Below are 15,138 nucleotides of genomic sequence, written 5' to 3' on the forward strand. Positions count from 1 at the left end.
ATGGTATCTCAGGTGATTGCTAAGATGTTGCTAGGCCATTGCTATGGCTAATGTGTTGCTAGGCTGTTGCTATAGTATCCCAGGTGGTTATTAAGGTGTTGCTGGGCTACTGCTGTAATATCCCAGGCGGTTGCTAAGGTGTTTCTAGGCCATTGTTATGGTATCTCAGGTGATTGCTAAGATGTTGCTAGGCCATTGCTATGGCTAATGTGTTGCTAGGCCATTGCTATAGTATCCTATGTGGTTGCTAAGGTGTTTCTAGGCCATTGCTAAGTTGTCTCATGTGGTTGCTAAGGTGCTGTTAGGCTGTGCTGCGGTGACCCAGGTGATTGCTAAGGTGCTGCAATGTGATTGCTATGGTATTCTAGGTGGTTGCTAAGTTGTTGCTGGGCCATGTTATGATGTCCCAGGTGGTTGCTACAGTGTTGCTAGACCATTGCTATGGTATCTCAGGTGATTGCTAAGATGTTTCTAGACCATTGTTAGGGCTATTGTGTTGCTAGGCCATTGCTATAGTATCCCAGGTGGTTACTAAGGTGTTGCTAGGCCATTGCTATGGTATCCTAGGTGATTGCTAAGATGTTGCTGGGCATGCTATGATGCCCCAGGTGGTTGCTAAGGTGTTGCTAGGCCATTGCTATGGCTAAGGTGTTGCTAGGCCATTGCTATAGTATCCCAGGTGGTTGCTAAGGTGTTGTCAGACCTTTACTGTAGTATCCCAGGTGGTTGCTAATATGTGTGTATATATGTGAGCTAGTGTGTATGTGAGTCTGTATGTAATGTCTATGAGGGACAGAGTGAGAGATGTCCTTTGTGACATCATTTGTGGCAGTTAGATTAAAATGTTCTGAACAAATATGCCACTCATTTCCCATGGGGAAAATTTTGTTTGCATGAAAAAAGAAGAACAGTGGTATAACTAGAATAGCACACACAAAAAGAATCATTTTCTAAATTGCAGAGAACTATTTCAGCTCTCAAATAGTTCTTCCAGCTGTCATGGAACCCCTTTTTTAAGGGCATGTTTCTGTACCTGTAACTGCAGCTCTTGTGATGATATCAGTTTAGAAGGAGCAAGGGACAATCGATCTGTGGGCCGTTTAAAGAGCAGAAAGCCAGGTGCACTGTTTTTTGTAGCTGTGGGCAGGCGGATGTCGTTTTGATGGAGTGTTTCTGAGCTTTAATGACACTTTGATCCCCCCTCCCTCTCTTCTGTCCGGTCCTGTCTCCTCCCGCAGACAGATGAAATCTTATTTTCGCTGGTGGACAGAGGAGCAGCAGCTTTGCTTTGTTATCGGTAGAGATTTAATTGATTAAGTTGCAGGTCTGAAGCACAGACAGGGCCTGCTCTGCTCTCAGGATAATAACAGCACAGAGGAACAGATGCAGATGCTACAGGCGTTATGGTTCAGTTTAGAACACACGTGAGCTTAAATAAGACAAGTAGCAATGGATAAAGACACCTAAAGCCTTTCAGACCCTTATAATAGACCTGCTCTGGATTAACCCTTCAGTGCTGGAAAGCAGGACTTGTTTTCAGACCTGGAGTTATATAATGCACACCAGCCCACCTTAAACTCTAACTGTATTTCTCCTGCTACACAAACACACACAGAATTGACTTCTTGCTACATAATCTTTTCTAATCTTCTAAACTTTTTCATCTTCTTTTCTTACTCATCTCCTATTTATTAGTTATATGCTATACTGAGATAAATAAGGTGGTTAAATAATGATAAGAATGAAAACAGACTAAAGTTTTTGTCTTAACTGTGACTTAATCATGACAGTCAATATGCTACAAATGATGCTAACATTAGCAAAGTAACTTAAATTATCAAACATCCTGTCAACATTTCTCACTGCACACCTGCTCGGATATTTCCTCATCCTTCTTAACTACACTCTCAAAAAAGATGGTTCTTTAAAGGTTCTTTAGTAAAGAAAATGGTCCTATTAAGAACTATGAACACTCAATGAACCCTTTGCATGATTAAAGGGTTCTTTGCATCATGAACGTGTTCATAATGTGTTGTAGATGGTTTTCTATAGAACCTTTCTGAAAAGGGTTCTCTACAGCACCCAAAAGTCTTCTATCGTAACAATGTCGAGCCTGTTACAATAGAAGAACCTTCTTGGTGCTGCATAAAACCCTTTTTAAAAAGCTTTTATACAGAACCAAATTCTCCTTCAATCTGAAGAATGCTTTAACAATGCATAGAACCCCTTAATCATGCAAAGGGTTCTTTGAGTGTTCATAGTTCTAAATAGAATCATTTTCTTTACTAAACTTTTTCACCTGCTCTTGCAAAGAAGCTTACAATGAGACTCAAACACAAATGAATGCTTCTTATGCTTTTATTATTTTTTAGAATGCAGCAGTCGTCCTTTATCTCACTAGCAAACTAGCAACCTTAGCAAGTAACCGACAAGCTCCATATGGTTTAAATTTTGCCTTTATGCTCAAACCATGTAAACTTCCCTCCAAATTCTCACTGTCAACAGTTCTGTGTTGTCTAAAACTGGATATTTTCATTATTATGTAGGCCTAAAACTGTCATGGGTTCAGTGAAGAGAAAGAGAGCCGAAGTTTCTCTACTCTCTGAGAAAGTTATGGTTGCTGTTTGTGACGAAGACCAGTCTACCATTGCCTGATTGGCTGAACGCAGTGAGGTGGCTGCACTTATTTGCATGAATTTGAAATCTGCTGAACTTTTTCACAGATTTCCCAGCACCGCAAACCATCATGCATTGCGTGGTGTGGCAGAACCTTCCATTCAAATGAATAGGATGTGGCGAGGTGAAGTTGCAAGTGGACATGCACCGCTCCTCAGCAATCACTCTGCACCGCTCCTGATAATCACTGATTGCTGAGTTAACAAGTGTGCACTATGTAGTTCACACAGCTGCTGAAGGTATTGAGAGTGTTTTCTATAAGCTATCATGACATGGTTTAAACAGCCTGTTTTTGTTACTGTGCCTTTAATATATATCCATCCATCCATCATCTAAACCACTTATCCTTCTGGGTCGCGGTGGGGTGCTGGAGCCTATCCCAGCTGTCATTGGGCGGAAGGCAGGATACACCCTGGACAGGTCGCCAGTCCATCGCAGGGCAGACAGACAGACAGACATACACATTCACACACGCATTCACACCTAGGGGCAATTCAGCATTTCCAGTTGGCCTGACTGCATGTCTTTGGACTGTGGGAGGAAACCGGAGTACCCGGAGGAAACCCACGCAGACACAGGGAGAACATGCAAACTCCACACAGAAAGGACCCTGGTCGGCCGGCCGGGAATCGAACCCAGGCCCTCCTTGCTGTGAGGCGACAGCGCTACCCACTGTGCCACCGTGCCGCCCTTTAATTTAATATATATATATATAATACATGCCTTATTCAGAAAGCAGTCCAGGCTGAAATACTAGACCACTGAAGTCATTCATCATTCTGTAGGTGGTGTTGTGCCCATATTTGGAACGGCAGGTCTAATTTCTCCATAAACAGAATGAATAAGGTTTTCAAAAAATCACCTCTGTCATGCAAATTAACATGTTCAGAACCCAATACATTTTGTCCTGTGTACATTTATCCCTTGACTATCACTGGATCCTCTGAATTACGAGGTTGTTAAAGAGTCGTAAGGCTAATATTGCTACACAGAAGTAGGGAGGGTATACTGACTTATTGTGCTCCCTACATAAAACGTCTAGGTAAGATATTTTTATGGCCTAAGCCTCCTTATCAAAAATTACTACCAGCATTAGAACTACAAGGCTGAAGTCAGCCTTGTAGTTTTTACCAGCTTCTTGTCTGAAATTTCCTGTTCCACCTGAAATGGAGCAGCAGTTGTGATCAGCTATCACAAACATTATCAAATGGCACAAAACAATACTGACCTGTTTGTTCTGTGAAACAACAAAAATAAGTTTAAGCAGAGCAACCTCCTCATCTGTTTTCATGCCACATGTAGCAATGTTTATATTTCCACTCTTTAATGACCTCATAATTCAGATCAGATCCAGTGATGTTTGAGAAAAAAATGTTCACAGGACAAAATTTATCAGCTGTGGAAGATTTTTGATCACCACAGGAGTTCCTAATATGGGCATAAGAGCATGACATCAACTACAGATTGACAGTGCAATTTCAGTGGTCTATAAAGTCAGCATAAAACTGCTATAGGTGAATATATGTATATGTGTTTTTTTGTGACATTACAAAAACAAATGAATTCAAAATTGGCTGTGTTTGCACTGTTTGCACTGTAGGCTGTAAGGGATCAGAGTGAGTAGTATGTTTTAAAACTTTCAAAAATTTCAAATAAGCGAGGAAAAGTGATATTGGCCCTTTAACATCTCACCAGTGATCCATTAACAGCATTTGTGTTTGTCTCCTTTAACTCCTTTGAAGAAACAGAGAGAGAGAGAGAAAAGAAGAAAGAATGATATAGAAGATATATAGAGAGAGAGAAGAGGAGAGAGGAGAGAAATGGAAAGAGAAAAGGAAAAGAGAGGGGGAGAGCGAGAGAGTGAAATAGATGGGGAGGGGGATTAAGAGACAGAACAAGATGCAGATGCAGATGTCTTCTCTGAGTCATGAGACATAATTACCACACTGTGAACGAAGGAAGAGAGATTTGCTTTCCACACTTTCACACTTCTGTTGGACGCGTGTGTGGTGTGTATGTTTGTGTGTGTGTGTGTGTGTGTGTGTGTGTGAGTGTGTGTGTGTGTGTGTGTGTGTTTGTGTGTGCATGCATTTCTACAATTTCAGGATAAAAACATCTTTTATTTATAGAGCACTTTTAATATTGATGACAGCTCAAAGTGCTTTACAGACAGATAATAAAGTTTAACAGTAATATGAAACATTAAAGCTTGATTTAATTAGGATTTAATAGCCTTTCAGGTCCATATTATTATTGTTTATGGATTAAACATTAGTTATATACATATATGTAAGAAATATGGGACATATTCTTATTATATATCCTTATATATATCCTTATATGTTATATTATACATATCCTTATACATAGGATGGTTCCTGTCTCTCCAAATCCCAAAGTCACCCTCAGGACCACACGCCTCAATCTGAAAAGCTCTCTCTGACCCTCAATAACAGCAACTCTTAAACTGCACATCCATACTTGTGGCCTCAGGGGAGACAGAGAGAGACTCCCCAGCAGAACAGTAAACATAAACACTTCTCCTTTAGAGAGAAATCCTCTATCAGTTTATACCTCTTCACTTGCCCCTTTAACTGCTCTCCATTCTGCCTCTTAGACTGCATCCAAAACCACATACTATACTATACACCACTATGCTACACTCAACTATACTGTGCTACACTGTACTGTACTATACTACCACACTATACTACAGTAAACTATACTGTATTATACTATACCACAATATACTATACACCACTATACTTCACTAAACTATACTGTACTATACTATACCACACTATACAATACACCACTACACTACAGTAAACTATACTTTACTACACTATACTGTTCTATACTATACCACACTATACTATACACCACTATACTACACTAAACTATACTGTACTATACTGTACCACACTATACAATACACCACTATACTACAGTAAACTATACTGTACTACACTATACTGTACTATACTATACCACACTATACTATACACCACTATACTACAGTAAACTATACTGTACTATACTATACCACACTATACAATACACCACTATACTACAGTAAACTATACTACACTAAACTATACTGTACCATACTATACCACACTATACAACACACCACTATACTACAGTAAACTATACTGTACTATTCTATACCACACTATACTATTCACCACAATACTACACTAAATTACACTGTACTACATTACACTGTACTATACTAGACTATACTGTACTAAGCTGAACTGTACTACACTATGCTATACTACACTAGAAGATATTATACCACACTATCCTATATTATACTACTATACACTGTATATATTATATTAAATACTATATTATACTGTACTGAACTATACTATACACTATATGCTAAAAAGGGGAGAGCTTGTGAGCTAGTTTGAAGAATAAAGTTTGGTTCTAGATTTTTGTTTGATGCCATCAGCCATCAGTAGCACACTTGATTTAAATAATGAAGGATTGATCAGCTAAATAGTTAATACTGTGCTTCCTTGAGGAGAATGTTGGAAGTGACCCAGTATGATCTGAAACTAGCAGTGTTTACAAAGTACTTCAAGCACTTTTATTTTTTTAAAAAAGCAAGATTTTTTGTGATATGGGCCCTTTAATAGTCTTGGTCCTTTTCTTGTTTTTTTTTTCCCTGTCCATTAAAAGGTCACTTTGACACCCTTAAGAGTGTTAATACATACATCCAGAAAGTGGTTTAAAAGCAGCGCCTCCAGATGTTTTTGTGCCCTGATTACCGCCGGCTTTAATCTAGCAGAGACTTACCCACTAACACTGGCTCCTAAACACATTAGAGAACAGCACAAAATAGCATAGTGGAGAGAGAGAGAGAGAGAGAGAGACTCTTTGAAGTACCACATTCCCAGTGTGTGTCTGGCACCTAACAGCCTCCGACACACAACACTCACCACTACAAAACAAACAGAGTTCAGACAAAACCGGACTTCATCACAGCTCAGGACCCCAACAGCCCAGCACAGACACACAGACATAAAAAGACATCTAATCACTCTCTCCATCTCTTCTTTTCCTCTCTTTCTTTCACTCTCTTTTCTCTTTTTTCTCTCTCTCCCTCTTTCTTTTCCCTCTCTCTCTTTTCTCTTTTCTTCCTCTCTCTTTCTCTTCTTGTCATCTCTTTCCCTGTCTTTTTTCCAGTGGCAGACAGTAACTAGGTAAATGTAATTTGTTACTGTACTTAAGTAGTTTTTTTGTGTATCTGTACTTTTCTGAAGTATTTCCATTTTGGGCGACTGTTTACATTCACTCCACTACATTTCAAAGTCAAATATCTTACTTTTTACTCCACTACATTATGTGAAATCTGTCGTTCCTTTTGGCTTATGTGTGTATAAAAACGTAACATGTCAAAACGAAAGAGTGTGAAGCAAGAACACCAATCAGGGAACAGCGCACACTTATTTGAGCTTGTTTTGACCTGGTGGACATACCGACCCAGTGCAAGCATACGGTTCAACGTCAGTGCAGCAGCGTAAAATTTTGGGAGTGCCTATTCCTACATAAATGATGGAACTAACCTAACTTTGTGTAAATAGACCACAATATAGAAATATGTACACATATGCAGTTGTGACTGGCATGTGTCTTTTTTTCTGAATTTATACAAACACTATTTCATGTTATAGTAAATTTGTTTTTGCTAGTTAATGTTTATGAACAGAGACCTACAGATGCAATATAGTAAAGGTAAAACTCATCTGTGAACCTGTGTTTAAAGCAAGTTTTTATTAAACTTAAACTTGTAACTAAGCTGCAACTAAATCTTAAACTGAAACTTTGCTTGTTTGCAAAAAGTTGTTTCACAGCCACTTGGTTCTACCTAATGGAAATTGTTTGCCTTCAGTGTTTTGTGCTTATGATAATTTTAATAGACATCAGCGTCACTAATTAATGACATTCTATTAAAAGACTGGTTTACCAAGAGTGACACTGGAGTATTTTCACCTAAAATGAGTCAATGAAGCAAGAGTCTTGTTACAAAAATGATAGTAGGACATCAGAGTCATACTTAATCTTTTAGTACTTTCACTTTTGATACTTAAGTACATTTGAAGGCAAATACGTTTGTACTTTTACTCAAGTGGAGGTCTAAAGGGAGGACTTCTACTTTTACTAGAGTAATATTTTACCTTGGGTATCTCTACTTTAACTCAAGTACATGATTTGTGTACTTCGTCCACCACTGTTTTTTCCTCTATCTCTTTCTCTTTCTTTCTCTCTCTTTCCTATTTTCTCTCTTTGTCTCTTCTTTTCTTTTCTTCCCCCTTTTTCCCTCTCTATTTTCTCTCTCTCTCTTTCTCTTCTGTCCCTAATTTCTCTCTATATTCTCCCTTGCTTTCTCTTCTTTCCCTCTTTTCCCTCTCTTTCTTCTCTATTTTCTCTCTCTCTTCTTTACCCTTCTTTCCCCTTCTTTCCCTCTATTCTCTCTCTTTCTTTCTCTCTATCTCTCTCACACACACACTCTTCTTTCCCTCTCTCTCTTCTCTCTTGTTTTTATTCTCTCTCTTCTTTCCCTCTCTTTCTCTCTCCCTTTCTTTTTTCACTCTCCCACCCTTTCTTTTCTTTTCTTTTCTTTTCTTTCTCTTACTTTTTCATCTCTCTTTTTGCCCTTTTCTTTCCCTCCCTCTTTTCTCTTTCACTTTCCCTATCTCTCTGTTCCTTCCCTTGCTTTCTCTCTGTTTTCACTCTCTCTCCCTCTTTATTTCCTTATTTCTGCTCTCTCTCTCTCTCTCTCTCTCTCTCTCTCTCTCTCTCTCTCTCTCTCTATGTGGATTGTTCTCTTCACAGCCTCATGTGAGACAGCGTCTCTGTCTTCAAACATGTCAGCCATTTCTGTAATTTTCATGTTTGCAGAAATTCAAAGTATGAATTTGAAAGCTTTGTTTATATCTAGCGAGCTATGTTAGCTAGAAGCCACTGACACCAGCAGCTAAATTCCCGAACTGTTGGCCGTATGGCAAGAACAGTTATGAGTATTAACCCTTCTAGAAAGTGCAGGGCTTCAAAGAACATATGAATGTAGCTTCATTATTGCTGCTTGAAACAGCCCAGTTGTTATTGTTGAAATCTGTGTCCATAAAATCCAGCCAGTGGAATAACTGCTGCGTGAACAGGAATACGGCAGATTCAAACTCAATTACAGCTCGTAAAGAGCCTAAATGGGCTTTCTGAGTGTAAACATTAGCCAATACAGTGATGAAGGGCTCAGCTTGTTCGGCATTGTGGGTAATTCACCAGGGACAGTTTCCTTGATGTTTATGAACCCAATTACTGTTCATAAACACAGCACACACACACTCTCTCTCTTTCTTTATCTCTGTTTCTATCTCTCTCACTGCAGTAAATACACTGCCTCACATCTCTTATCCTACACAGCATGACAAAGAATGATGTTCATAGAGTGCACAGCTTTTAAAGAGCGATTCCACCCATTTTTTACATTTTTGCATAATTCAGCGGTTGAGACGTGAATTAAGTCATTCAGAGTGGTTTGGTGTGAAATGCTCCATTAAAGAGAAGCTGACTGTGATTTCTTCTTAAATGTTTCAATCCGAAGAAAAAAGTTATGAAAAAATGTTGTTCTTCAAATAACTTCTTAAGAATTCTCTTATTTTCGTCTCTTAACAATTTTCTTGAGAATAATTCTAAGAATAAGTGGTATTCTCGTTCTTAAGTGTGTCCTTAACCTTACGACAGCCTCATACTTGTCTCAGGCTGTAAGAGTTAACAAACTCTCATGCTTTCGGCCGTCACCCCGTATTTTCCAATGAGGATTTTTTTCTTTTGTCTGTTTCTTCCACCACCAGCTCTACTTCTGGTTTGCATAATTTTTTTTTAAACGCTTGGTTTGATGTTTTTCCCCCATTCTGCCATCCTCTGAGTGGTTTAAACTAATAACGGAAATAACAGTTAATACAAAATCAAAATGTATCTTGCGTCATTTATGGTACAGGGTAAAATGCACCATAGCCTACATAAGAAAACAATAAAGGGTTTCTTAAGAAAATGTAAAAAAAATAATTCTTTCTAATTCTAAAGTTCTTAAGTTTTTTTCAAGAATTACATTTAAGAACATTGGGCCTCATTCACCAACAGTTCTTAAAACCCACTTAAGCAGTTTTTCACTAAGATTCTGACATTCAGCAATGTTTTCTTATTCTGATTTGTTCTTAGGTAAGAACAGAATCTACACTCAATCAAGACCACAAAGGTGGGAACAGTTCTGCGCTTTAAGAACACATCATGAATCTGACGTAGACTTTTTCTTAGGACCTTTCATTTATGACAAAACTTAGGAAGATATAAACATAGAACCTTTGTAGATTTTTCCTTAAGAAAGTTTTTGTGAATCTGGCCCCTGATGATACTGCTGCATCTTTGTAATCATAGACATTGCTACTCCTGCTTTTCCCTTTTTCCGTATGCTATACTAATGATCAAATCTGATTCTCTGCTGTTATTGTTTGCTATCCGGTGTCGACCAGAAGAGGATGGGTTCCCCTTTTGACTTTTTTGTCTTGGTTCCTCTTATGGTTTCTTCCTCCTGGCCACTGGCTTGTTCATGAGAGTTCAGACCCGGATTTTTCTGTAAAGCTGCCTTGTGACAACACCGGCTGTAAAAATCGCTGTATAAATAAACTTTGACTTGACATGATGATAAACTCACACTTGTCTTAGGCTGTAAGAATTGACAAGGTCAGCATCTAAATTTATCACAGACGTTGCCTCTGCTGCTCCTCATCCTCATTCATCACCCCATAATTATCATATTTTCTAAGGAGGATTTTTGTCCTGTTGGTTCTTTCTTCCACCATCACCTCTAGGTCTTGTTTGCTAATTAATTAAATGCTTAGTTTGATGTTTTTCCTCCATTTTGCTCCTCTGAGTGGATTAAACAACAGAAATAACAGTTACTACAAATTCAAAATGCGTCTCATGTTTTTTCTCAAGTTTTTTTGAGATTTGCATTTAAGAACATTTTATGAACTTCTTAGTGTTTGTTTTAAGAACTTTCACAAGTTTTTTTTTTTAAGAAAGCTTTCGTTAATCTGGCCCCAGATTGTCTACATCACAAATATAGCCATTTTATTTACAATTTAAAACCACCAGTGAACCTACACGTATCACAAAAACAAGTATTTCCATTTTTTCGATTTTTATTTTTCTGTAAAGGAGCAAAAGAAATGCTTCAAAATTGTTTAAAATAAAATCTCCACATTACATTAACTTAGATTAAAAGTTAAGAACATTTTTGCCCTCTCATGTAAAGTGGCCATTCTGGAGATCCTTGTTTTTCTTTGGACAGTGATGATATGTAATGTTGATGATGGTAAAATTGTAGATTTGAACAAAATAAGTTTTCTTTACTGTCTGTTTTGCCTCATTTTAGGCCAAATTCTTTTCACAACTATCTTAAAACAATGTCTCAGGCATCAGGCAATGTATTCATAACCATTTCATGTAGGGAGCTGTGAGGGGGCTTTTAGAGGTGGACGTCTGGTTCCTATCATCACCACTGTGAACAATTCTGACTTCCCTAGAATAGAGCATTTCACACCAAACAACTCTGACCAACTCTTTTTATGTTTTAAGTGTTTGATTATGCAGAAGTTTTAAAAGGTGTATGTAAAATAGTTTCTTTGCCAAACTGTCGCTTTCCTCTCCAGCTCAGCCTCCTACAGGTCTCAGCATGAAGATGTAATGAAATGAGGTGCATGCAGTGGGATTTCAGTTTGCATGAGTGTATTCATGTGTGCGTTGGTGTGCTGTGTGTGTAGGAGGGGCCATTATATAAACACACCGTGAAGAGGCTGCTGGTGTGCAGATGTACGTGTTAGTCTGAGTATTTGTGTGCTTATATATATATATATATATATATATATATATATATATATATATATATATATATATATATATATATAATACAAACTGCACTCAGTTCAGTTTTGTTTAGTTCTGTTCTGATCATTTCACTTTGGTTCAGTTCAGCGCATTTCTGTTCTGTTCAGTTTACTTCAATTACGTTCACTTCAGTTCAGTTCAGCTTAGTTTAATTCAATTACATTCAGTTCAGTTTAGTTCAGTTTGTGTTGTTTTATTTATTTATTTATTTATTTATTTATTTATTTATTTAAGTTCAGTCTAGTTAGGCTTGGTTTGTTTCAGTTCGGTTTGGTTTGTTTCAGTTCAGTTTGTTCCAGTTCAGTTCTCTCTACCTACCACCCTCAGTCATTCTCCCCTTTCTCTCTTTCTCTCTCTCTCTTGCTCTCTCTCTCACTCTCCCTCTCTCTCTTAGTGGTTCTTCAGTGCACTCTTGGCAGAGTGCTATCGATGATAAAGTGGAGCAGAAATAAACAAATCCTCAGAGAGGAGACAGATTCAGATCTGCTTCAGTGATGCGATTCAAATCAATCAGCATGATGTTCACGCCCCAGAGAGGTGAGAGAGGAAGAATATTTGTTGTCGTCAAGGTGATTTCCTCCAGTGAACAAACAAAACCATCACACAGTACCTCAGAGAAAAAAGTAATATATTAAATTCACTTCATTCAAATGCGTACATCCTTTCCCCATGAATAAAATATGTTATGTCAACACAAATCTACCAAAAAAAAATTCACTTTTGTTTATTTAATGCAGTACGTTGTTTCATTGTACTGCTATCAGGAGCTCCCTCAAAAAACAAATACAGTGTTAGTCGAAGGCTCGGACAGATTATATGTATGTTTTTCATAATCCTTAAGACATTCTGATCTAAAGGTGTATGCTTAAATGCTTGAAATTTGTTGCAACCTATGTATGAATGAATGAATGTTTCCAGAACTAACAATTTAAATGTAAGAGACCTAAAACTTTTGCACCTACTTGTTTCTACACTCAGTGTCCATTTTAACAGCCCCATTTACCATATAGGAGCTCTTTGTAGTTCTACAATTACAGACTGTAGTCCATCTGTTTCTCTGCATACTCTGTTAGCCTCCTTTCACGGTGTCATTCAGTGGTCAGGAAAAATGTCAAAAATCAGAAGCAAAAGAAAAACAACAAAAGAGCAACTCCAGAAGCAAAAAATGTATCAGCAAAATCAGCAAATATTAAAAATTTAAAGCAAAAACTGGTAAAATAGGTAATAAATGTATAACCAAATGAGCAAAAATGAGTAGAAACCTTTTTTAAAAAAAACATGTTTGATTTAACTCTAAATATTTGTATTTGCAACAAGTTTCTGACGTTTTGATACTCAGTATTGTTCTTGTGGATTTTATAATTTTAGTTGAAACTTTTGGCATAAAATTAACTACACAGAAACAGACCCATGCAAAAATCAGTGCCTCCACATTTTGAACACCTCATGTTTTACAGCATAGCGGTTAGCGATCATCATTCAGCGTCTGTCAAAGGAGAAAATGAGCTTGAAAATGGCCAGCTACGGTTTAAAATCAACACCATGCCCCATCCCCCTGCAGTTACCACAGTAACCAGAGCTAAAAATAGCAGCCCGATGCAGGGGGCCATTCAACATCACATTCCCTTTGATGCTAGATGCTATTTTTATCCACTGCTGGTGAGCGGAATGCGTGAGAAACAGCTATGTGGTGCTAAGACGTCCAATTAATGTCATGACAAGGAAGGCAAATTATGCTCTCTTTCTAGCCCATTATGCTCAGACACACAGCAGTGCGCATAAAAGTTTGGCAGGATAAAATGGAACCTCTTCTGTCCCCCTGCTGCTTAAAAGCTCTATCAGACCAGGGCAATGTTTGTAATATATGTACCATCATGTAGAGAGCTAATTGCTTTGCAGTCATCTGCAATGGCACACCACAGGTCTGTCCATGTTGGAGGTAGTCAGGATGTAATGCTTAAGCAAATGACATGTGAACCATCTCGCCAGGGATTGGTCAAAACGTTGCCATGGAAACCGTCTCATGCAGCCTCATTGGTTTGTGAAGAGTAGTTATAAAGAGTCAGGCATCCAAATCCAAATCCAAGGCAAACATTGGCTGACATTTAAAACGTTAGCATACTTACACAGCCAATAGAAGTGAATGGCTGTCACTCACAGTTCCAGGACTGTCTTTTTTTCCTGTCTTTTTTTCTGTCCCGTCCCTGGCATCCCTCCTCCGCTGTACCTTGCGTTCTAGTGGTCTCCTCCGCATTAGAAACACAAGGCTGCTTACAGTGGCTTTGCCTTTGGTTCCGCATTAAAATCTAATACCAGCTGAAAGTCGACTCCTCCCAAACAACACACACACACGCACACTGATACACAGAAAGAGAGTCTGTCAGACATGATAAGAGCATTAACAGTCACGAAGCAAGTAATTATATAAATAAACAAGTCTACCAATGGGCATTCAGTGTACAAGGGAGACATATGGATGAGTGATTAGATGATTAGATGGATGGATGAATGAACAGAATGACTGGAGTCAAAAGGTCTACAGGTGGGCATTTGCTGTACAAAGAAGACATACGGATGAACGAATGGATGATTGGAGGAATGAAGGATGGATGGATTGATGGATAATTAGATGGATGGATGAATAAACAGGATGATTGGACAAATGAACAGATGGATGGATGGAGTCAACAGGGCTACTATACAAGTTAACTATATGGATGATGGATGGATGGATGGATGAACAGGAAGATTGGATGAACAGTTGATGGATGGAGTCAAAAGGTCTACAGGTGGGCATTTGCTGAACAAAAAAGAAATATGGATGAATGGATGGATGATTGGAGGATTGAACAGATGGATGGATGCATGGATGATTAGATGTATGGGTGAATAACAGAATGATTGGACAAATGAACAGATGGATGGATGGATGGAGTCAACATGGCCACTGTACAAGTTAACTATATGGTTGGATGGATGGATGGATGGATGGATGGATGAACAGATGATGGGTGGAGTCAAAAGGTCTACCAGTGGGCATTTGCTGTACAAAAGAGAAATATGTATGAATAGATGGATGATTGGAGGATTGAACAGATGGATGGACGGATGAATGAATGGATGGATGTAAGGATGGATGGATTATTAGATGGAAGGATGAGTAAACAGGATGACTAGACAAATGAACGGATGGATGGATGGATTCAACAGGGCTACTGTACTAGTTAACTATATGGATGGAATGATGGATGATGGATTGATGGACAGAATGATTGGATGGATGGATGATGGATGGTGTCGACAGGTCTACAAGTGGACATTTACTGCACCAGGGGGACCTATGGATGAATGATTGGATGAATGCACAGATGGACGGTTCTGTCTATCCATTCGTCCTTCAATCCATCCGTTCATTCGTCAATCCATAAGTGAGTAGCCTGAGTATGTTTTAACATGGAAGCCACAATCTTACAGTAGTTTAAATTTTAAATGTCATGC

This window comes from Colossoma macropomum, unplaced genomic scaffold, assembly GCF_904425465.1.
Source record: "Colossoma macropomum unplaced genomic scaffold, Colossoma_macropomum, whole genome shotgun sequence".
Lineage (NCBI taxonomy): Eukaryota > Metazoa > Chordata > Actinopteri > Characiformes > Serrasalmidae > Colossoma > Colossoma macropomum.